At 33.1% G+C, this 26,863-nt stretch overlaps 1 protein-coding gene and 1 long non-coding RNA gene across 5 annotated transcripts in view; one reads left to right on the top strand and one right to left on the bottom strand.

Moving 5' to 3' along the window:
- cdh4 (cadherin 4, type 1, R-cadherin (retinal)) overlaps positions 1-26,863 on the bottom strand; it is a 473,468-nt gene that overhangs the window by 411,966 nt on the left and 34,639 nt on the right. The window lies entirely within an intron of this gene.
- Positions 6,850-7,455, top strand: LOC141376592 (uncharacterized). The gene is made up of 2 exons (XR_012387136.1): positions 6,850-6,948; positions 7,029-7,455. It is a non-coding gene; the product is annotated as an uncharacterized lncRNA (long non-coding RNA).

Below are 26,863 nucleotides of genomic sequence, written 5' to 3'. Positions count from 1 at the left end.
AGTCGACTGAACTCACTCGCTTCTCTCTTCACTTCTCTTGGCCCAGTTCACTGCTACACACACATACACACACAAAGAGAGACACACACCAAAATATCGAATTAAGATGTCGCCATGCATCACAGACCACTTTGAGAGGCAGACACACACACACAGCCACACTTCATCAGATGACCAAAGCTCTGTGAAGGGCGACCTGAAGAAGACAGCGAGAAGTCGATTCAAGTCCACATAGGCTGTGCTTTGAGTGAAGACCTGTGAAATATGAAATAAATGAGCACGTTTCTGAGCCGGTGACAAACAAATACACCATAATTATGCACCAACAGCGAGTAACGATTAAGTGAAACGCATTTCAGAGGGGCGGTTTTACTGGCAACGAGGGGTGTGAGGATATTTATGACAGCGGAGACAGTTCTAGTATATAATCTCCTTACTATATCCACTGGCAAATCAAATTATTTATGGGCTTGCTTGGGTTAATGCTTCATTTGTAGTAAAAGTAAACTACAAGGATAATGAAAAAAACATGATTGAGGATGAATCTGTGCTGGAATAGGATTGTAAAATTATTGTACTGTACTTTGTTACTGAATGGTAAATGTATTTGCACACAGAATACATAATATATAATAATTCAATAGTAATGATTATATAAATGGCTCTAATAATAATAATAATAATAATAATAATAATAATAATAATAATAATAATAGGGCGTCACAGTGGTGCAGTGGTACCTCACAGCAAAAAGGTCACTGGTTCAAGCCCCGACTGGGTCAGTTGGCATATTAGTGTAGAGTTTGCCTGTTCTCCCCATGTTCGCATGGGTTTCTTCTGGGGGCTGCAGTTTCCTCCACAGTCCAAAGACATGTGCTATAGGTGAATTGAATAAGCTTAATTGACCGTACAATAAAGTTGTAAAAGTTGGTGGTTCATTCCACTGTGGCAACCCCTGATTAATAAAGGGACTAAGCCAAAAAGAAAAATAATAAAGAAATAAATAATAATAAATGGCTCTAATAATAATAATAATAATAATAATAATAATAATAATAATAATAATAATAATAATAATAATAATAATAATTGGCTGGCTGATTTCAATATTTTTAGAGTTTCAAATATTAATTAAAAGTACTGTTTATAAATTAAATAAAATTTTGTTTAATTTAAAAGACTTTTTCATTTAGAAAACATTGCAGAATAGAACTATTGTTTAATGTGTAGAGTAAACTAGAGTTTAAATGTATTTAAAACAATAATGTTTGAAATATCATCAACATATTTCTGACTCTGGCTTATTTTATCATATTTCATCCACTGTTGGCCCCTGAGATGTTTTGACATGCCCTGACATTACTTATTACATAATGGCCAACATGTTTTTTTTTTTTGCTTTTTTTTCAGCACAAACTGTACTACAACAATATCGGAGAAATGTTCTCTCTATTAAACAGAAATTGGGGAAAAAAATAAACGGGAGGCTAATAATTCTGACTTCAACTGTACATGCTTGCATTTTTTAGAAAAAAAAATATATTATGCGTGGTTAGTAGGTTTTGGAAGAAAAAAAAAAAAAAAAAACTTGGTCCAAAAAAACCCACTGAATGTGCTTGAATAAGACATTTGAGTAACTTGTCTTGTAGGCTAGATCATTTACTTAACAATTAAACACAAATTAATTCAAAATTACATAATAATTACTATGTTCTCTCATTCAAAAGATACATTACAATGAATTATAATTTGTAATATTGCACCTCACATAAATGTAGCTTAGTTTAAGAACATTTGCAAACATATGAACAACTTTTTTGTTTTATTTTCTGCGGCATGACCTTTTTTTTTTTCCAAGCACAGATCGCTCTGCACTGTTCATACAGTATGTATCTAGAACCAGTGCCTCTCTCCCGGGTCTACATTCCTCCATTTTCACCCACTTTTCAGGTTCCTCCATCAGGCTCTCTGTTAGCTCAAGGCTCGGGCCTTGTTGACAGCGCTGGGACTCTCAGAAAGGAAGGCGAACAGAGATTCTCATAATTGATTTGGGACCAATTCCCCCTGTAAAAAAAAAAAATGTGTTCGCACTTTTTTTGTTGGAGCATTATACCCCTGTCTTGTTGAATAGGATTTGGTAAAAAGGCTAAATTAGAGCCACTGGCTAATCCAGCCTCGCCAAGTTGATGGAGAGAATGAGAGACGCATTCAAGAGGGATTTAACACAGATACTATCTTTGTGCCGCTGTTGACAATGCGGGGATGGCTTTATGTCTGAATCTGGAGAAGCTGAACCGTTGGCAACCTTCGGATAAGTGTGCCGTTTACACTCAAGGGCAGCATTGAGAAAACAGCTCGTATCCAGACAGACGCCAACTTCTTCTTTTTTTTTTTTTTTTCGTTTTTGCTGTGAGCTGTATTTTATGTGGGTCTACATTAAAATTCAGTTCATTGAGTTAATAATGTCCCAGGTGATTACCAAACTGTCAGCTTTTTGCTAAAATTAGTAATGGGTCCCATTGGGAGAGGATGGTGTGGTTCTGTGAGGAGGTGCGAGACTGAAGGAAACATATGCTCTGTGTCATCATTCTCACAACAGGCAACACCTGTTTGACAAGTACAGGGGAAAAGACGTTCAGTTGCCAAAATTTGCACATCTGAGTCTTATCATGGCAAAATCCTGGAGGTTAATATCGCAGTCCTACTGGAAAGCGTATGTTTTGGGGAGGGATGGGATGGGACAGGGAGGTTGGTGCTCCCAATAGGGTTTTTTAAGTAACTAAAGCAGTGAGACTGTAAATAAAATCATCAGAAAAGCCATTTATGTTCCTGTCATAAAGAAAGCAACGAAACAAGCAAGCAAACAATTAAATTAATTAAGTAAATGTGAGTTTAACCTTTTACATCTCCCAGTTCTGACTGATATCTATAGGTAGCACTTTACATTAAGTTTGTATTAATGTTAGCAAATGTGCACTAACAGAAACAAACAATGAATAATAGATTTGTTCATATTTGATAATGTTAGTTCATGGAAATAAAATAGTTTTCTGTTAAATCACAGTGCATTAACTAATAATAACAACAAGCATGAATTAGTTTTTTTTATAAAGCATTAGTGCATGTTGAATTGGGATTAGCGAATGATGTACAAGTTTTGTTCATTATTAGTTCATGTTAATAAATACGCTAACTAACATTAACTAATGAAACCTTTTTTGTAAAGTGTGACCAACACAATCCCCTTAAAAAAATATCTTACGTGGATGCCCCTTGGGCGAAGTCTAAGGACAGTAAGATGTTCCACAAATTGTTTTAAATTTACTTTAGTGCCTAAAGCAAATAAATTACATAATAAACGTAGTTAATCGATTGATTATTATTTTCTATTATCATTATAGTTGTTTATAAATATTTTTTCTTTCTTTTCTTTTCTTTTTTAGTTTTTGTTTGTGTACTTGATGTTTGATTTCTTCCTGTTTTTATTTCTCCTCATTTTTTTCTAGACAATTCCAGAATTACATTAATTTTATGCTGGACTATTTGGATAAGTTGAATGTTTGGAATAAAAAAATAAAATAAAAAAAAAAAGAGAAAGTTTGGGATAGAAATGCAGATCATGTTTGTTTTATTTGATCTTTAATGTTCTCTAAATATTTATTTTTGTACATTTTATTATTAAAAAAAATAATAAAACACTTTTTAATCACAATAATGGTATTTTAATTTCAATTTATTTATTGGCCCGGCAAGGTAACTAAAATACAATATGATAGCAAAAAAAAAATATTTAAAAATAAAAAAAACATTCATGCACACTTAGAAAATAAATAAATAAATAGCTAAAAAACTATTAAAAAAAGATAAAATACAATTAAATTAAATAAAAAAACAATATATAAGAACATTTAATTAAACAAAATACAACAAAAAAACAAAAAAAATAATGAAATGAAATGAAATTAAATTAAATTAAAAATAAAACAAAACCAAACAATGGCAAATAAGTAAATCAACAGATGATAAAAAAAGCACCGACACCTTCGGTGCCACCTTTGATTCACACAGCTTACAGAAAATGGTTTTCTCAAACCTACAGCGGTGTGCATGATATCAGACCTTTTTTTAAAGGGTGGTTGAAAAAGTATATCCAGATGGTAGCAGGAAGTCCTAAATGCTTTCCCTATAAGTGAGTCCCGCTCAGCTGAATACCAATTTCTCCAGGGAAGGCCTCCTGTTTTTTTTTTTTTTTTTTGAAAGCAACTACAAGGGAAGGCCATTGTGTGTGTGCGTTTCTATAGTTGAAATCTACGCATTCATTACGGCTCAGTGAAAGAGAGACCCGCGACACTGGAATTCTCCTCATTCAGACTCAGACATGGCCGAGCTGATGAAAAGTGATGGAGCCTCTCCAGCGAATAACACACAGAAAACGGCACAACTCAAAGCCAATTAAAGAGCAATGATTGCAATTCTCAGTTACGAGGCTATTTTGTTCCAAGCTCATGTGGAGTAATTGAGAATCCAGACATGCCAGCAGTCTCTAGTTTGCACGTCTTCTGAATGGAACGGAGGAAAAAGAGAGGTCAACAATGTCCAGATGCCAACAATTGCTTGTACAGTATGTAGGAATCAATTATTGTTAGTATGGGGTATTTATATTCTGTTCACATACAAGCATTGAGCCACTTTGCAGAATTTGATCTGGCTTAATTCTACTTAAGTCTTTTTGGGTTTTGTTTGACACATCTTAACTGCATTAAATACAATAATACTTTACTAAAATAAATATTATAATATTAAAATAAATAATTGTTATCAGTTAAGTTAAAATGTGCAAAATTGAATTGCAAATAATTAACAACAGTTTTGTTATTATTGTTTTGTAGTGCTTATTTATCATCCTGCTTAATTTTAATTTCAATATTATTCATTTGGAGGCAAAGCTGTGCATGTCACTATTCAAAATGTTATTAAATTACCTAAATTAGACAATTAAAATATTCTGTAAAAATGTAATAATTACTATCTTTTATTTTTGACTGCTTTTTTTTTCTGGCCAGAGGAGAACGACACAACGTACAACTTCTTTGAAATTATTAGAATAGTATATAGTGTGATATGTTTAATCCTTGCACTATTTTGAATCAAAGTAAATGGAGTCGAGGAGTCGATTCTACTCACTCCAATCTCAAGATTTTGAGTAAACTCTAAAAAACCCAGAACTGAACACTCCTTCTATAAACAGTTGAAGTCAGAATTATTAGCCCACTTTGATTTTTTTTTCTTTTTTAAATATTTCCCAAATGATGTTTAACAAAGCAAGGAAATTTTCACAGTATATCTGATAATTTTTTTTTTTTTCTTTTGGAGAAAGTCTTATTAGTTTTATTTTGGCAAAAAAAAAAAACATTTTAAGGTCAAAATTATTAGCCTCTTTAAGCAATTATTTTTTGATAGTCTACAGAGTAAACCATCATTACACAATAACTTGCCTATAGGGTTGTAACAATATACCGGTATGACGGTTTACCACGATTTGAACGTGCACGATTATCATACCATGAACAATTGCATATCAACGGTTTTAACCCTTAAAGACCGAGACAGCCGCCCGCGGCTAAAAATAAGTATTGCTCTTAAATGTTTAATAACTTTTGATCCGCTGATCCGATTCATACAATTCAAAGATTGGCATAAAGAAGAGAGTCTCAGCTTTCCAGTGCTGTATCACATAACATTCGCGGATTTTTAGAGGCTCCGGAATCAGTGCGGTTACGTCATCAACATTTGACAACGCTGATTTGACAAAGAAACGCTCTTCACTGTGTCTCCGGACAAATCAGACATGATACATTGATGCATTGTCCCTCCTCCATGCCCAGATTGGTTCAAACTCGCTATATCACAACCAATAAGCATAGGTTTCGCTTTTGTTTGTGGACCAAGCTTTTTGAACAACACGGAATGAGAGATAGGCATACATTTATGCGCGGCTAAATAAAACGCAAAAAAAAAAAGTTTTGCATGAAATAATTCTCATACTAAGTACTTTTGCATGCACAGCAGCACAGAAACATGACAAAACAGTGACACAGCAAAGACGAACTGCTGATCTTGCTGTTTTCAAAAGACGCAAATGAAGGTGCAGCTGTTTGTCTGCATTGCAGACAACCATTTCCAAATCCATATCCACAGACAACCATATCCATGCTGGCACATAAAACCTAAGGATGTTCCATATTGAATCTAGTTTCGTTATGTAACTATTTATAGTAAAGTAAATATTTATATCTATTTTTTACTGAGGATTTGCACCATGTTTATTTGGACTTTATTTGGACTGACACATTATTTATTATTTTCTTATTTTTATTTGTTCATTGTAAGTGGTGTTGTTTATAGTAACTAAAAATATATTATTTGGAAAAAGTCAAATTTGCTTCACTGTTCTATTATTTTGTAACATTTGTAACATACCGTATACCGCAAAACCGTCAAACCGTGGTATTGTTTTAGACGATTATCATACCGTGAAAAAGTCATACCGTTACAACCCTACTTGCCTAATACTGTAACCCGCCTAGTTAACTTAATTAACCTAGTTAATCATTCAATTGTCACTTTAAGCTGTATAGAAGTGTCTTGGAAAATTTCTAGTAAAATATTATTTACTTTCATCATGACAAAGATAAAATAAATCAGTATGTAACGAACAAACGTTACATGCTTTAATTGTTGTTCTAGTTTCTTGTGATGCGAGAAGCACTGGTTAAAATATTACTACAGGCCACTAGGTTGCACTAGAGGGGAGTGAGAACTGGATATATTCCAGCTCACCATAGAGCAAGTGAGTCGTGTTTGGTAGAGGGAACCACATGGTGAACTGAGGCTACCGACCCACTCCGGTTCTGATTGTTTTGAGAACTTTATTGTTGCTGCTCAAATGTGAGTATTGAATACGTTTTGAGTTTGAAAGTATTTTCAATGGTTGGTTGTAATTTGCCCTATGTTTATTTCTTATGTAGACAGGACCTGTTGTCCTAGAGATGTTCAGATGAGGTGTTTGTTGGTGCTTTCAATGGACTGCAATGATTTGGTTTCAACGTTCTTTATGCTTCTCATTGGCAAATGAACTATATGTGTACACGTGGAATGACGGTCAGTGACTCTTAAATACCTCATCATACTACCGTTTTCCCAGTGTGAGGAAGTGGATCTTATTGCATCGCACTCAAATCCATCTACGCAACATTCACCCAACTATCTATATCATTTACAAAGACTGTTTACATTCAATGACTGCTTGGTTTTGGTTATTGATTACTTTTGTTTGTGTGGACTAAATACTGTATACACATGTAGAGAAATTAAACAAGAAGGAAAAAGGGAAAAACAGGCTTGTGAAGTTTATTTTAATTTCAGTATGTGTGAAATAAAAATTCTGTGAACTCCCTCAGTGTAACATCTTGCATGCATAGAGGTGGTGTTACAAGTTATTAAAACTATTATAGAAATGTGTTGAAAAAAAGCTTCTCTCCATTAAACAGAAATTGAGGGGAAAAATAAACAGGGCTAATAATTCAGGGGGGCTTATATATCTGACTTCAATTGTATATTTTTAAACTCAAGTGACTGACAGATGGCATATACAGAACGTCAAAAAACTAAAAACAGTGTAACAGTAACACTAAGTTATGACCTCGTCTTGCTTTTTTACTACAAAAATGCTGTTTTGGCGCGTCATTGACATAGTAAACAATGTAAACAACAGGTCTCCAGAAGAAACAGTGGCATAAACAAATGAATAGCCATTCATAATTCAACACTATTGTGTCAGTGGAATAAATGTTTTCAATATGATGGTGTTCTGTGGACTCCTTTTAAAATAAACCCTGATGTACAGCAATGAATGCAAGTCTCTTGTTATTACGATAATATTTACTCCTTATCTATTAAGCGTTTTCTTTACAAATTGCTCAAATTTAGCAAATACATTCTTTATAAGCTTCCTATTGAAAAACAACTAGCTGCAATGGCTGCTTGAGGGTTTTAGCTATATACTGATGCATGGTTTGTCAATATTAATTGTGTGTGTTTTTTTAAGTAATCTATTCATAAACACTGACATGTTCAAAAACAAACGCCCCAGTGCATTCACGTCCTGATGCTGGCTAAGAGGTGAGCAATGATTGCAAATCTCAGTTATGAGGCTATTTTGTTCTGTGCTCATGTGGGGTAACTGAGAATCCATGCCAGCAGTTTCTAGTTTGCACGTCTTTCAGATGGAGAAGAAAATAAAAAGAAGAAGAAAGAGAGAGGTCAACATCGTCCAGATGCCAAGAATAGCTTGTGTGTAGGAATCAATTAATGTTAGTCAGGGATTTATATTCTGCTCACCTGCAAGTGTTGAGCCACTTGCAAACTTGATCAGTGCTGTGATTCAGTAATAGACAGTCAGAACTTCATTTTCATTTTATGTTCTTATTAATTGCATGATCTTTTTATGGCAATATGTATTTTTTTTAACAAAAAACATATATATAGAAGGAGAAAGGAACAATAATCATGTAGAATTAACAAGAAATCAGTTGGCAGACTAATAAAAAAATGGAAAATATTATAAAACATTTGTTATATAAAAAGAATATATATTTAAAAAACATTCAACAACACAAAACTAAAACAAAACAAGTGTATTGTCATTAGTGTTTTCTTGCAGCATTTTAAAACTTAATTACCTTTTCCTATTTTTTGTTGGTTGTTGCTTTATGCATTCATTCCTTTGTTTTCCTTCGGCTTAGTCCCCTATTTATCAGGGGTCGCAACAGTGGAATGAACCAACAACTATTCCACAACCCAGTACTGGGAAACACCCATTCACACACACACACACACACACACACACACACACACACACACACACACACACACACACACACACACACACAAATGCACACTCATCCACTATGGCCAATTTTGTTTACCCAGTTCACTTGTACCACACGTCGTTGGATGCTCTGGTTTCCTCCACATTACAGAGGAAACCCACGCAAACACCACACAGAAATGCCAACTGGCCCAGCCGGGACTTAAACAAGTGACCTTCCTGCGGTGAGGCGACAGTGCTAAGTACTGAGTCACTGTGCCACCCATTGCTTTTTTAATTTAATATTAATAATATTAAATGTAAACAATGACAGCGAAATAAACAATGAAAAGGGAACAGCAAACATAAAAATAGAAATGAAAGTCAATCAAGAAGACAAAACAAGCACAATTAAGCATTTTAAAATGTTAAAAAATAAAGAATATTTAATATATTTACTTGTTTATTTTTATTTTTGAGAATTTTCTGCACAAATACATTAATAAAGAATGACAGTGTTCAGTTAGAATATATCATTAGAAAAATGTTGAATTAGAAAACAATAAATTAAGATTACACAAAAAAATTTAATAAAATAAATTAACAAATTAAACAAAATGTAATAAAAAAATTAAATCAAATTAAATTAAATTAAATTAAATTAAATTAAATTAAATTAAATTAAATTAAATTAAATTAAGATGGCGTGGTGGCACAGGTAGTGCTGTCGCCTCACAACAAAGTCGCTAGTTCGAGCCTCGGCTGGGTCAGTTGCCATTTCTGAGTGGTGCCATTTCTGATTGCATGTTCTCCCCATGTTCGTGTGGGTTTCCTCCTGGTGCTCCGATTTCCCCCACAAGTCCAAAGATATGCGGTACAGGTGAATTGGGTAAGCTAAAATTGCCCATAGTGTACGTGTGTGAATGAGTTTATGGGTGTTTCCCAGTGATGGGTTGCAGCTGGAATGGCATTTGCTGTGTAAAAAACATATGCTGGATAAGTTGGTGGTTCATTCCGCTGTGACGACCCCAGATTAATAAAGGGATAAAGGCGAAAAGAAATGGAATGAATGAATGTATGAATGAATTATTTAAATAAACTATTTTCATTTAAATATGATATCCCAAGTACTTCCCAATACATCTTTTAATAACAGCACAAACCCCATTAAGATATGTTTTCATTTTTCAAAATTGTATAAATGTAATATTTGAATATGACATTTTAACACTTTAAAAAATACTTAAAAAGAAAAAACAAACAAACACGAAAACTTAAAATGATTGACAATGGAATAAAAAACAAAGCAGTAAGGATGCTCCGATCAATCAGCCGAAGAGCCGTATCGGCTGATTATCATATTTCATGACTCGATGGGTACTCGCCAATCTGGCCGATCACATGAACTGATCGCAGGTGTTTGTTTATGAGTTTAAAAGCAGTAGAAGACACAAAAGTGCTCCTGTATATTATACATAGCCTACGATGAAGTAAAATGAATGAATGAATTGTTTTCTGTAAAGCTGTTTCTGGCCATTCTCTTAAGTAAGGCGAGATCTTCTCTTAAGGTTCATGCTTCGAGGGAAAATGTGCTTAATGCATTTTAAAGCTTGAAGCATTAGAATTAGTACTCGCTATCGGCCAATCACCATGACCAGGAATCGGTACTCGGAATCAGCCGCAAAAATCTTGATCAAAGCATCTCTACAAAACAGCATTTTAACTTCCAGAACCTGACTGTTGCATACTATTTAAACCAACCTACTGCAGTTCAGAGTTTATTTACTTCACATTCAAAACGTAATCGCCAATATATATGCAATGCATGGAAGCATATATGATTTCTTCTGAGGGACACATGTTCTTTAATATTTATGAAAGCCCAGGGTCTCAGAGACTTGGCATATTTCCCCCTTTACAATCTAAACTGTAGTAGCACCTGAAGGCCTTGCTATTTTTTCCACAGTTATTTTCCACATGGACAACTGTAACCTGAAATCTCTGGCTGCTGAACACAGAAGAACAGGAAGCTGTGATATTATTTTTGACCCACCTTTCCATGCCCTAGACCTACACTGACCAGCACTAATCTAAATAAACATGGACAAAGAGTTATCAAACTGGACACTGACCGATTGAATGGTTTAACTGGGCAAAACACTGCCTTTATTCTGCTTGTGCGCTCACTGGTAAATAGGATTTAGTAACTGACATTAAAAAAGACTATGTTTCTTTTTTTTTTTTTTTTGCTCAGGATTATGTTAATGTGTGGTTCTTGCACGAATAAAAGGTTATCAAAGTGGTATTGTTGGGGCTGCACAATATTGGAATTCTAAAATATTGCATGCTTTCCCCATAGGATATACTGTATAGTGTAATTTCAGTCTTAATTGTTTTTAGAAAAATCTTTAGAATAAAGCTTTTTTTTTTCTCCCAAGAGAACTTCAGAACAACCCTTGATGCATCCATGAACAAACCAAACAAAACAAAGCACAAAATTAAATTAAGTTAAACTAAATAAATTAAATTAAACAGAATAAATGATAATAATACATAATAACAAATAATATCAAATAAAAATATATAAATCAATTCATTAATGAATACATAAATACATACACAAATAAAAATAAATAAAATAAAATATTTGTAGTGAAGAGTTTTGCTTCTTTGTGAATAAAATGTAAAGGTATACACTTCATAAATGTCATAAATATACTATACAGCAAAAGTAAGTCCTAGACAGGCACTCGAACAATGTTAAAAAAATGGAAATAAAAGAAAAGAAAAAAAAAATTATATATATATATATATATATATATATATATATATATATATATATATATATATATATATATATATATATATATATAGACAAAAAAAAAACCTTAAAACATTTGTGGTTTCATTCTATATACATTATCATTTGATAAATTTGTTGTACCATACATACAACACTCGTCATCCTTTTAATTTTATTTTCATTTTTTAATTTTTTTTTTCTCTCTCAATGTTGAATTAATAATGATTGTTGAGTTGACCTTGTGTTTAATATTTTAGTATTGTTTAGATATTCTAACGAGTCATGAGACCATGAGTTATAAAAAAAAACTCCAGACACATCTGATCTTCTGATTAAGACATGTGTTTGCCGAAGCACATATTCGCAGCTTTAAGGAATAGCCATGTCAATAAAGGCTTTTTAATATTTTTACACATTTGCCTTGGACTTAATTTTGCTGTTTATTTTGATGAATCTTACACCCAAAGGCACCGACACATTAAGCTACCCCTGAGCTCTTTTTGTTTGATTTGGAAAATATATGACTGTTTTGAATGTTTTACAATTGATTTTATTTATTATTATATAAGCAAAATTATTGCTACTTCATAAAACAAAACAAAAGACTGAGTGCATCCATTTAACAGGACAACGTTATTATTATTATTTTTTTGTTTATTATTATTATTATTATTATTATTATTATTATTATTATTATTATTATTATCAGACCAATTATATTTTGTACAGATTTAATATTGTTTTAAAAGAAATATAAAATAATAAAATATAATGCCAACCAATACATCAATGTTCCACTAATGAATAACAGCATTTCTTTATGACTTTTAGATCTAAACAGCCATGCTGTATACTGTGTTACTTAAGCACCAGCATGTTATTGCTGTCCTCAGTAAAAGTGTACATTTAATTTTGCACATGTGCCAGTCCATATTCTGTCAGTGCTGTTTGTGAGTGTAGTACAGCCCCTTTAGCCTCCTTCAAGCTAATACAAGCCAAGTGAAGCAATCTAAGATCCATCACCAGAGGACAGTGTGATAAACGGCTCTGTCAGCCCGGGCCGCTGTGGCCTTGACTCACAGAACCGAAAAAAACATCACCTCAAAACCCCTCATGCTTTTTCTCGGACCGTTTTCTGCATGAAGAAAACCTTTTGGCACATTTGCAAAACACGCCAATGCTGCTTCCGTTGCTTCTGAATGACGTAAACCCATACGAAAAAGTATTATACAGTATGTATACATGAATATAATAAATAAATAAAATGCAAAGCACATATGAAATAACAATGCAATATTAAAGTATATTGGGATGAGGAAAAGTTGTATTGTTTTACTGAAGTCTATATTCTAAGGTGTCTAAGGTGTGCAGTATGAATGTAATTTTATTATTGTTTATATATATATATATATATATATATATATATATATATATATATATATATATATATATATATATATATATATATATATATATATATACACACACACACACACACACACACACACACACACACACACACTTATATACATACAATGCTTATTCATTAATAAATATTCATATACTCTCAAACGGTTTAAATGTTGTGCTTTTTTTGGATTCTTTTGTAAATATAAAGTCCAGAATTTCAGCATTGAATTGAATTAAAACCTTATGTAACATTAAAAATGTGTTTGCAGTCCCTTTTGATGATTTTTCTTGATAAATAAAAGGAGAATGTATGTATATGTGTGCTAATAGTATACTGTATTGCTTTTTAAATGTGCATTTTATGAGTATTCATTATGGAAACACTCATTTTTGACCTTGTTGATCATTATGAGTTTTTTAAATATATATGTTTTATATCGTTTTTAGTTTAAATATTTTTACAGGCTAAAAATGTTAGCAAAATAACATCTCCTCATTAAGCGAGACATTAAGAGCGCTCAGAATTATCCCTAAAAGCTCTTCACAGAGTAATTGTCTCTAAAGAAACGGGTGTATTTAAACCCTGATGTTCCTTTTGTTGACCGAACATTTTACCAAATGAACCAAACGCGACATTGCCGAAAGCACAGTGGCAGCGGCTTAATGAAATTTCATAGAGTTAATGAAGTCATTTAAATAAACTAAGCTTTATCCCATACAAATGTTTTTTGTATGTCAGGCACATCTCTGGCCTTTGCTTTGGGTGTTTGTGTGGGTGGACAGTTGGACAATATGTAGTTTTGTATGTTCAGGATTTAATTATATGATTTTTTTGTGTAATGCGAGGCATGTGAATAACAATGGAAGCAAAGGTTGAACAATCAATACAGCCGAAGACGGGCAAAATAAATGTTGATGGAAGTATAAACAGATAGATAAGGAGACAGAATCACCAAGAGACCAAAATAAATAAATAAATAAAATCACTCAGGGCCGATATAAATAATGTGAGATTTTAAAGGCATACTTTATGCAAAATTAAAATTTCCTATTAGTGCAAATAGTAACTCAATTTCAGACCATGGATCTAAGATGTAGGTGACTTTTTTCTTCTTAGAGAAATAGAACTTTTTTAGAAGGTTTTTCTTAGCTGAAAGCATGGTTTTTGGTGATTCATAATCAATGCCCAACAATTACATTTTAAGAAATTTTGAGAGTCATATATGGGCAAAAAAAAAAACAAAAAAAACATTTAATTTACACTAGTGTATTTTTGTTTGTTGTTCAAGTGTTTTGTTATGGTTATGTTTGAACCACAAAAAAAGTTTTAAAACAGCAACAAATTTTGCTTTTTCAAAATGCTCCATATTCAACAGCATAAAATGAAGCATTTTGAACAAGCTGGAGATGCTGTTTCAGTATAGAAACACTGGTGTACTTTCCAGTATAGATGGACTCAAATGCAAGGACTAGCAATCAGCTACACTCTCTTACTGGACATCTATATAATTTCTGATCTTTTCCTAATTCATCAAGCCAATCGCAAATGACCATTAAAGTGTGAATGGCCACTAGCATAATGTTTCAGGTTGTATATAACACATTAATAATCACATCAAATGATTAGTAATAACATTTACATTTACATTTAGTCATTTAGCAGACGCTTTTATCCAAAGCGACTTACAAATGAGGACAAGGAAGCAATTTACACAACTAAGAGCAACAATAAATAAGTGCTATAGGCAAGTTTCAGGTCTGTAAAGTCTAAGAAGGAAAGTATTAGTAGTATTAGTATTTTTTTTTTTTTTTGGTACAGTTAGTGTGATATTCAGAGAGGCAATTGCAGATTAGGAAGTGAAGTGGCGACTAAATAGTTGAGTTTTTAGTCGTTTCTTGAAAATAGTGAGTGACTCTGCTGTTCTGATGCAGTTAGGGAGTTCATTCCACCAACTGGGCAGATTGAGCGTGAGCGAAAGTGATTTCTTCCCTCTTTGGGATGGAACCACGAGGCGACGTTCATTCACAGAACGCAAGTTTCTGGAGGGCACATAGATCTGCAGAAGTGAGAGCAGATAAGATGGAGCAAGGCCAGAAGTCACTTTGTAGGCAAACATCAGAGCTTTGAATTTGATGCGAGCAGCAACTGGCAGCCAGTGCAAACGGACTAGCAGCGGAGTGACATGTGCTCGTTTTGGTTCATTGAAGACCACTCATGTTGACAAAGTAATACTTATTGACTTACTGACACTTTTTATTTACCTACGGCAAAATCAATCAGTGGGTGGAAGTTTAACTGGGAGTGGTATTGAAGCAGGTGTTCATCTTCTTCTGTGGAGGTGGAGTTTATACACACTATGACATAATGAAATGTCACATTCCACCGCCTGTTTGGCCTCATAATACGCTGCTTTAACACTAAAATGTTTGCTTTCTAGATTTTACAGGATATTATTTTATATACAAAAATTGACCTCTTGAATGTCAAGAACATTTAGATTTTTCAGTTCATGAACACTTTAATTTAATCTTGCCTGAATATGTTTTGTGAACTCTGGAAGGGCTGGTAACAGTTGATTTTATGAATCACATAGAAACAATTTCAGCTAAAACACATTTTAATGTAGCACAAATGGATAACCTGAGGGTGAGTAAATTAACTTAAAGTTTTTGGTGAACCATTCTCTTTATTGTATGTTAGCTTCAAGGTCATTTACATACTATTGTGCAATAGAGTACGGGGCTGCACAATGTATAGTTTCGATATAGCCATGTATGCATCTGCAATAGTCACATCACAGAATCTGCAATAGAGTCAGGATTATAGCTTACCACGAAGCACATATAGAAACAATATGTATCTGTGTCATTGCGAAGTGTAACCATAAAGTTATCAAAATGCTTTTCATTTGCATGACTTTAAAGGCTGTGAATGTGTAAGCATTGAAAGTCAGCTTAAAGTATTAAGATATATGAAACTATAATGTGTGTAACGTGTACATGCACACGTTACATGTTTAAAAAATTTTTTTTCAGGGCAAACAGACAAATCTTACTGATACTTGCTTCAGCTCTCACATATCTCTAACTAGAAACACACTGTTGTAAAATATCCAGTAAAAGGCCTGTAGCTGCAATAAATGGGTTTGTGTGGTTTGGAAGACCCACCCCTCACTCACAAAGGTCCGAAATTTGTCCCATACATGAGCTTATTTGTCCTATTTTGATTGCTATGTCATCATAAATATTAGAAATATCCCATCAAAAAAACGCTTTAAAACCAAGCAGATCCTCTGTTGGCTGTTGTTTCGGTGTGACTTTAGCTAATCAGTTTTGGCCAATGCTATTAAATATTTTCATTTTACAATCTGACATAGAAGTCATCTTTTGCTACTGCGTTGTTTTTTAAAGAGAAAGAAACAAAGAAAACATTTCATAGATAACTTTTCTTCTAAACCTTGGACCCTATTTTTAAAACAAATAATGAGCAATAAAAAGGTGTGAAGCACCAAAAGCGGACAGAGGCTAAAATAATTATTGTGAACTCTACATTATCATTCATATTACTATGTTTTAATATTTGTTTTATTCAAATGGTCAAATTCTGACTGTGGAGAGTTGAATGTGCTGGCCAGTTTTTTTTTTTCCTAATAAATGACAATAGACTAGTTTTTATTTTAAAGCATTAACAGGTTCCTATTTGTTCTAATGATATATGATGTAATACATATGTATTTTGAAAATAAGTATTATTTCACATTTCTTTATCATAAATCTTATTATTATAACTAGGAGATATGTTTTGGTATATAAAAAGTGTGATTATAATGACCATGAGACAAGCTAATTCAGTTAAAAAATGTCACTAAAATGCAGTATTTAAATCTCATAAATAAATATAAAAATGGCGTATAACTACAAAAGGTCCACTTTTTGAGAAAAAAGAACCACTCCTTAGACTAGGCTGGCTATGGGTCTGTATTGAGATCCGTTGAACATAAACTCCTACATATCGCCCACTTGCAACTAAACACCCCTTTCATTATCAACCGGGCAAAGTAATCAGTCAGTTTGTTCTTGAGTTCATGGTAGGTTTTGCGTACAATAAAAACACATCTGAAACATTTGATCAGCTAGCTGCTCTTGACAGATAATCTAAACAATTGTGTAAAATAAATGAACAATAATTATTTTCCATCACACTTCTTTGAAACTACTTTGTATGTATGTCTTAGAAGAAAGCTCACCAAAGGTACATTTTTTCCAAACAGTAAACAGTGATATGCTGACATTTTATTACCATAAACGCTTTCTATTTTTATACATTTTAAAATGTAATTTATTCCAGTTACAGCAGATATTTCATCATAATTACTCCAGTCTTCACGATAACATGCCCCATTCAGAAATAATAATAATAAAAAGCTAGTAATAAAAATAATTCTTAGTATTATCAAGGATGTGGTTTAATAATTTTTTGAAAACGGTAATGTATTTCAAGTCTCATTAAAGAATATAAAGTTCAAAACAATATTTATTTCAAATCTATTCTAATATTTACTGTGTCTTTGCATAAACAAAATTATCAATTTCTTTCATGATATAATATAATTTAATATAATATAATATAATATAATATAATATAATATAATATAATATAATATAATATAATATAATATAATATAATATAATATAATATAATATAACTAAGAAGAATTTTAAACTTGGCTGCATTAACAAAGATGCAAAAAAATATATAATAAAACAGTCATTAACAAACTTCAAGGGAGAGCAAACAAACCAACAAATAAATAAACAGGAACATTAACACCGAATCCTCAGACTTAATAAGACTACTGTCTGAACCAATAAATCAAATAAACAGAACATAACTAGGTCTTGAGATGAGCCTCATAAATAACAAATCATTGTTTCGCTTGGTTGCATGTTCATACTATCTAAATAAGGTTTGGCATGGAGGCGTTCAAAACATCAGCTGCCCCAAAACACACAGTAATCACGATATCAAAAGAAGACACATTCAATTAAATTCAAAAATTGCCCTCTGCCACAGTTTCCAAACTCTGAGCACTTCGGCTTAACGATGCTCTAAGTTCAAATATGATAATTCAAATATGACAGCTTTGGTAAACAACATGTACACAACCAGAACATTGATTTTTGGCTGAACTGTGTTTTTAACCTATTTAATCACACATTTCTCAACAGCTGTTTATCAATAGCAAAGCTCAAAATATGCTGTAACTAACGTGTTTTTGGTGCATTGCCTTGCCTGCATATATTGAATAATAATACTAAAAAAAGATCTCAAATAAATATTTCTATGTTTGCACCATGAACAAATAATGGCCATGTCAAAGTGTAGTAAAGTAGTAGTAAAGTGTGTTAAAATAAAGATATTATAAAGTTTGTTGGTATGCATTATGTTTAAGGTATCTCAAAGCTTTAAAAAATAAAGATTATATTAAAACAAAGATATGATGATTTTTGTTATGTGCTATTATTAATATAAACACATTGAATAGTAATTTACATATACAGTTAATATACCAAGGCCATGTTCACACTTATAATAGACAGTTTCCCCACTTTCTTAATAAAAAAAAGAAAAACTCTGTGATCCATGTAAAGGTTTTGCCTAACCATCAGTTGGAGAAAATGACACTTTTGTCATGTGATGTGATGTTCACAGTAAAGCGGGAATTTTGCATACAAGTCAATGCGAACAAGAGAATATAGGTATATTACAATCCTGCAGTACATAATGTGTCTTCTGCGTTTGGTGTGAACCCAGCCATGTTAGATAATCAGAAAAAAATAAAACAAAGTGAATGCTGAAATCATGAAGCGAAAACTGTGGCTCTAGTGTCCATATGACCACACTATACCTGGAGTTTCTGAAAATCTTCACCCTTGCCAGAGTTTTTAGAAAGATACTCAGATACTCCATTATCGAGTGAACAAAAAGCAAATCCACATAGCAAAAAGTGCAAATTTTGAAAATACCTATGTCTATGTGGACAGGGCTTTATACATACACAAGTTGCAGTAAACATTATATTAAATTATAGATTCAAACATTCAAAATAAGTTAATGATATTTGAATACTGTTTACACAGTAAACAGATTTAACAGTGTTGTATATATGAGGGGTGTCCAAACTCGGTCCTGGAGTGCCGGTGTCCTGCATAGTTTAGCTCCAACTTTCCTCAACACACCTGCCAGGAAATTTCTATTATATCTAGTAGGAGATTGATTAGCTGGTTTAGGTGTTTGACTAGGATAGGAGCTAAACTCTCCCTCAAACCGCCCTAAAGGACTGAGTCTGGACATTCCTGTTATACACTGTATATGCTACAATGAAATAAAAATTATGACATTCGCTCCTATCACTGGTCCAATCAGGGGTTGTTTTATCTATAATAGTAACCATAGAATGCAATTAAAAAGAGCTTAAAGTACTCAAATACACTGAATTCTTTTTTTATTGGATTTACTTTAAGTAAACAAATAGCAAAACTATTATAAATTGTTGCAAGCAATTTATAAGGGCTGAATTAAAAAAAAAATGTATTTAGAAATGTTCATCTTACTTTGTTTTGGTAATATTTCTATAATAGTGTGTGAGTTACTAGATCCAATGTCACATGTCTGCTGTGTCAGTGTTGTGTTGTGCCATGTGGTGGTCCATGTGTTTGTTTCATGTGCTTCTGTTCACGTCATGTCGTTCCTTTGTTCTGTTTTCCCGCCATTTGTTAATGTTTATTAGTTCTACCTGTGCCTCTCTACTGTTTGTATCATGTTCAATTAAAGTATGTCTTGTGTATTTACACCTACGTATTGAGTTCAGTCTTTGTCCTGTATTATATTGTCGACACCCCTTGATTCCTAAATGTCGATAGTTCAGTACCTGCAGTGAGTGTTTTGTTAATAAATATGTGTTCTTTTGATAATTTCTGGGTTTTTTAATTTGTAGAGTTAGCGACCGTGACATTTAAACATACTAAATATGTTTTTCGAAAGACATGTGTGAAGTAAAAGTTATGATTTTGCTAGCATAAAATTGCTAGGCCACAGTGGCATGCATATTCAAAGGCACTAGAACAAGTAGCAGATGCTGAAACGTATACGTACAATTTGATCATTATGATAAATTCAGTTAGAAATATTAAGAACTGTTTTGTACTTTGCAATTAAAAAAAAAATGCTAGAACAAATATACAAACATTCAGGAACAGTCATAGTACTATAGTAATATGGGTTTAATTTATGCAAAGCTATTAAATTATAAAATGACTGCCTCTGCAGTTCTAGTAATGAATGGATTAATATATAAAAAAAACAAAGTTTCCTAAATGAACATTAAATGAGCTAATTTTCCATGTAAGTGTGAGGAAATGCACTAAGCACTAGCTTAATAGGCTAGAGTGAATCCTCGGACTTGTTATCAGCTTGGACAGATGGATTGTGACACCTGTAGTCCCTATTTCTGTTTGAAGAGCACGGCTGGCCTCGCAGGGCCCAGTTTGTTTCTGCACTCTTCTGTCAGCTGTCAGTGAGGCAGAGACCCCTCGGGCCTTCACCATCACTCTGACAAGCCTTACTCTTGGTGACACACCAATAACTCCTGGGACCCCGGCGCTGCCTCACAGCCTCGCTTGTAAACAAAAGTCAAAGGTCAAAGGTCACGGATGCTGCCACTTTAGAAAAATGTTCAAATACCACAATATTTACCAACAGAGTTTTGTCTGTTAACCCTGTAAAGCCTGCTGCATCATATTTGATAGCATTAGTTGAAACTTTGCTGAAAGAAAAACGGTTGTATACAGTACAATCGACTGCTTTCTGATGTCGAATTGATTTTTCACATTTTTTAGCATGCAAACAAACTTTAGGAAGTAAAATATTAATTAGCAACATGTACTAGCTAGCTCCCTCTGAACAACTCTCACATGGTCACCCACTAAAGCTAAGCAGGGGTGCATCCGGTCAGTACCTGCATGGGAAACCACATGGGAAAGCTAAGTTGCTGCCAGAAGTGGTGTTAGTGAGACCAGCAGGGGCGCTCAACCTGTGGTCTGTGTGGGTCTTAACGCCCCAGTATATTGATCAGAACTCTATACTGCTCAGCGAGTGTTGTCTTTGGGATGAGATGTTAAACCCAGGTCCTGACTCTCTGTGGTCTTTAAAAATCCCAGGATGTCCTTTTGAAAAAGAGTAGGGTTTAACCGGCATCATGACCAAATTTGCCCACTGGCCTCTGTCCATCATAGGAGGCCATGCCATCCCCATATCAAAACTGGCTTCATCACTTCAAATCCTCTCCACCAATCAGCTGGTGTGTGGTGTGCAATCTGGTGCAATTTGGCTGTTGTTGTGTCATCCAGGTGGATGCTGCACAGTGGTGGTGAAGAGGAGATTCCCCCCAAATCCCTTTGAGTGTCCAGGGAAGCGGTATATAAATGTAAGGCATTATTATTAATTATTACTTACTATAAGGCTAGGGCTAGGTTTAGGGCTGGTTGCATTTAATTATGCAGAATTGTATATTTACTGTACACGTAATTGGTATTTTACAGCCAAACCTTATTAATATTTTGGAAAATTATGCAATTATCTTCTCTGTATAAACTACAAATTCTTAAGTTTGTGAAAATGATCTTGTCACCATCTACTAGTCTCAAATGCATAATAATCATTTTGTAAAGATCTTTATAAATAAAGATTATTTAGTGAATTTATTGTCTGCTTGCAAAACTTCAAAATCGCAAAGGATAATTTTTCTGCCTCTAAATACATTGTTGTATAAATGTAAAAAGTTCAAAAGTTGCTGCTGTGACTTTTTTTGTGAAATCAAATGAGTTCAAATTACATAACTGATAGCATCTACTTTAAGAAGTAAAATTTACAACACATTTAACTTCTGTTAAAGTGTTAAAGTAACAAAAAAAAACTGTTGTTATGACTTAGTGATCAAATATTTTTTAGCACATAAAAAATGTCAACACTTAATTTGAGTAACAAATATGATGTGTCAGTATTTTTGGGAATGTATTTTTTGTAGATCTATCAATCATCAGTGCAACATTGCATTACATGTGTTGCTTCTCACAATAAAAACTAAAAAGTTTTATTAAACATTTACCAAAATATCATCTTATAGAGACATATTATTCGGGAAATACAGAGTAAAAACTTTTATAAAAAACATAACTAGACTTTTATTAAAATATATATTTCTTCCTTTTTGCGTGTGAGCTCTACACTCTTACTAAATAACCCTGCTATATTCGACCTTCCTGAATGTGAGATCTATTGACCTTATTCTTCAATGTGGAAGTGTGCACATTTTTGTAATTGTTTTAGAACTTCTGATTCAGCTCCCTATGGGAGAAATTGCTAGGAATATTAAACCGCAGAAAATGGTCAAATTACTTGCTCTTCAAACAAGTGTTTGTACAAACAAAGCAGAATCATGTAATGAGAAAATGTCGGTTTGCAATATCAAACAAAATAACCATTCGTTTTTAACGTCTAAAAATTAATGAAAGTGAAAGAGACCAGAAGTCTCGAGTCAAAAATATTCAAATGACTGCGCCTGCTCGAACGCAAAGAATAAGGTGAATAGTGTTACTAAATAACACTAATAGTAGGGGAAAAAAGGAGGAGGATGGGATTAGTTGACAAATGCATTACCAACCATGAAACATTAACTGGGGGTGGCACTGTGACTTAGGCTAATATGGCCGTAGTGTATGTGTGTGAATGTGTATGTGTACAGTATGAAACTATTTTCTATGTTTCCCAGGGCTGGGTTGGGTCATGAAGTCATTCGGTGTGTAAAACATATATATTGCATTAAACAAATTTCACAATACAGTCTTTCTTTTCAGTAAGTTAAAATAAAATAAAAATAAATAAATAAATAAATAAATAAATAAATAAATAAAAAAATCAGAATAAAAATACTCTATTTAGGAGCCAAGTGCCACCCACTGACAGATGAAAGCAGCTGTTCTCTTTCTTGGCTGTTGCCTTGATGCTAAGAGATTGAAACAAACTGGCCAATGTTTGCATGTATACTTGACGGACCAATGGTGAGGTGCAACAAGGCATCACCTAAAGAGAAAGGTAAAAGTAATGCAAATATTTATACAATTAATGATGACAGCAGATAGGAATAGCTAAATCTTAGATATTTTGATATCCCAGCCTAACAGATTTTTTAGTCCCAAAAAGAGGAAAAATACAGAAAAATGAGCACTTATAATCACCCTAACTAATATATGAACTATCCTGTTAAACATGACTAGCATGAAACTAATACTTTAAAAACTTTTTAAAAAATGTAGTCTTATATATTTTATCTAACAGTTTAATAAAAAGTACAATTCATTAAAAGATTTTTTGGCTACTACTTAGTGCTTTACAGAAGTAAGTTTCTTTCAAGCGTATGTCCGCTTATATGTGAGTTGAATCACTCTGCTCCTTCATTTGATGTGTAACGACTACCATGATCAATAGCAAATGTACACAAGCGTGCTCGTTTAATAAAAATCTGTTTACCAACTGGTTTCTGTAGGCGGTAATAGCACCACAGTAATTGCGGCGAGCATAAAGCAAAAATAATAAATACAATTTCTTTAAAAAAAGAGTTTCATAAACAAGGCATAATCTTTAACAAGGCTTATTAACATAGAACTGAGTCTGGTTTGTGTATTTAGTGGCTGACTAAATTGCACTGCTACTGATTAGTGAATGTGGTGCAGATTTTTGTGCTGAAAAATCACATTTGTTCCCTCCTTAAAGTTCATATAAACTGCTTACGGAACAGCCAACAGATCTTTTCAATATAATATATCAAGAAACTTTACAGTGAACCATGTTTGATTCTACTTGAGCAACTTTGTTTCATCAGCATAAACCATGAATCCAGATGGTAGAAAATCCCATTTTCAGCCAGAAAGGTGCCAACAAGAATGAAAAGATGGCAGCTGCGAACAACCACACCAGCAGCCACATCTCACGTTTGTAATTAGAGAAAAAAAAACAATTATTCTCTCTCACACAAAGACACGAGACAGCTGCATAATCCCGAGGGCACACACTATGGTGCTCTTTAAATAGGTGATTTGCTCATGATTCTTGAGTCAACATCCATGTCTATGCATAGTTAAGCATGTTACATCGCTGCCAAGGGGGTGTAAAGAAATATGGCATTGTGGGCAACCAAGCTTCGTTTGATCTGATGTCAACGGTTTTGGGCAAGCTACTAAAGAAATGTTGCTAGTTAAGCAACTATGCTACAGACAAATTATACAGCGTGTCAAAACACAACGCTTGTCATACTCACAATATACAAACAAACTATATAATATTGAAGAAATATGTCTGCTATATCTTGATCTAATGCATGTTTAAACATTTCAACAAGTAAAAGCTTCACACCAACAACAATCTGTTCTGATAGCAATAGGTTTTTAAATGTAGTAACCCTCTTTTTGTGGTATTGAGTGCATTACAGACACAGAATTAAGATTCTTTAAAACTCATAGCTACAATCTCAGAAATAAAGGCACAAAAGCTGTTACCGGTGCAATAGGAGGTAAATGAAAAGAAAGTGACCAAACATTGAAGTAAAATAATGTGTACCATATACTGTTAACGTATAATGTAAAGTATATTGTAAATAGAGATGTGAACAAAACTTTTGTAACACTTCAGTTTTGCCTAGGCCAGTTTCATTAGTTTGCTTTATTTTATGCTTCTGTTAAACCAGAATCCAAAAAAAGCAATATCTGATTTCCATTAGTTTGTTTTCAGTATTTTTTTTATTTATCATTACTTTTTTTCAGTTTCAAGTTATTTCAGGGCCCACTGTGGGTTTTCTTGTTTCAATGGAAGAGAACCAACAATTTTTTAGACTTGTTTTGTAGAATATTTTCTCCCTTACTTTTTTAATTGAATCAAATAAAAACTTAATGTTCACTGATATCAATCTTGTTACGAACCATACACTTCTTCTGTGTGTATGTCCTTTCTGTCTATGTGGTATAGGTAAATTGGGTAAGCTGTGTGTGAATTAGTGTGTATGGATGCTTCCCAGTGATGGGTTGCAGCTGGAAGGGCATCCGCTGTGTAAAACATATGCTGGAAAAGTTATAGATTTATTCCGCTCTGGCAACCCTGGATTAATAAAGGGACTAAGCCGAAAAGAAAATGAAAGATTGAATGCATTTCCATTAAGGGTCATCACATGTAATTGGGGGTCTTTCAGGATACATTCAAATAAGTTAGGAAATTAAATAAATTGTCCGGAATAATTTTAATTAACCTAAAGAATTATTTTTAAAGTAATTTTAACATTCCTAAAATTCATTAGATGTTTATTTAACCCTTTTATTTAACTACTCTTTTGGTTGGGAAATGTAGTTTCAGTACAACCTGCATAGAAATGTGTAAAACTCACTAAAAAGCTTCTTCACCAAGTCATAAAATGCATTTGCTGGTTCCAATTGACTGTAAATAAATATCCAGTTCATCCAGTGCGTCTGACATGTCCTGTCACTGTTATATGAAGAGAAAATGTTTCAAATGGATCACTGCGTGAGCTGTCTAAATGACTGACTACATCACAAATGAACTCAGACCATTTTACTCAGCCAGTTTATTGTGAAGACCCACTTCAAATGAACAAATTATATGTGAGCCTTAACATCTAAAATGCTGAACATCTAAACATGCCAAGGTTAATTCATTGATTTGAAATAGCATACCACTGTTACAGCTTTACTATGAGTTTTGAAAGTTAAATCAAACTTGTTTTCTATAATAAATACTGTCTATTGATTCTTCAGAAAGTAGTAGATACATTACTTTTAAAGCAGCAGTTCAATAAATGAAAACTCAATGCTGAGCAATTCACAATATTTTTCGCTCAGTCAAACATATTTAGAAAAATGAATTACATGCATGTAATATGCTCACAATACCCAATATTTGTTAACAAATAAATTAATCTGCTTGTAAACGAAACAGTTGTTTGAATGATTCAATGACTCATTCATTTGTTTCAAATCAGTATTTTAAGCAAATCAGTTGAATAAACAACAAAATATTCCAAATGAATGAACATACTATGTCCAAATATTCCTACTTCCATACTACATAATGTACAGTAGGCCAAAAACAGCATTTAAATTGAGTAGCACTTCTGACTTGACGGTATTCATAAAACAGCAATACCTGGATGAGGTTGAATGAATAATGTCTTTTAGTAGGCCAAAAATAAATAAATAAATAAATAAATAAATATGAAAGTGAATTGATCACATGACATTGGCATTATAGCGGACAGCATGACCTGGCATGCATAATACAACGTTTTTAAGCCATTTTTAATGATCTGTTTAACCAATCCAATGTTGACAACACTGTCACGGTTTTATTTTGCGTTTTTACAACAATGTTGCTGTGCAAATGTACCCTAAATTTTAATCCAAATATACAGTAGTGTCTATTATACAATATACAATGATAGCTTTATGTTTAGTTCCTAAACAAATAGCGGTTTATACAAATAACTGTAGAATATGTCTGCTAATTAATAAAATTCAATAATTCACAATGTTTGTTGCCACCTAATAGCAAAAATATGTAAACTGCAGAACCCGCAAAGCACAAAAATGTCCAGTAAATCTCTTTACATAGAGAAAGATTTGCAAGACTGTTGTGAAAAAGTGTAAATAATGAAGAAATT

This window comes from Danio rerio, chromosome 11 (genome assembly GCF_049306965.1).
Source record: "Danio rerio strain Tuebingen ecotype United States chromosome 11, GRCz12tu, whole genome shotgun sequence".
Lineage (NCBI taxonomy): Eukaryota > Metazoa > Chordata > Actinopteri > Cypriniformes > Danionidae > Danio > Danio rerio.
The sequence above is the reverse complement of the archived record's forward strand: the minus strand, read 5'-3'. Positions and strand labels throughout refer to the sequence as shown.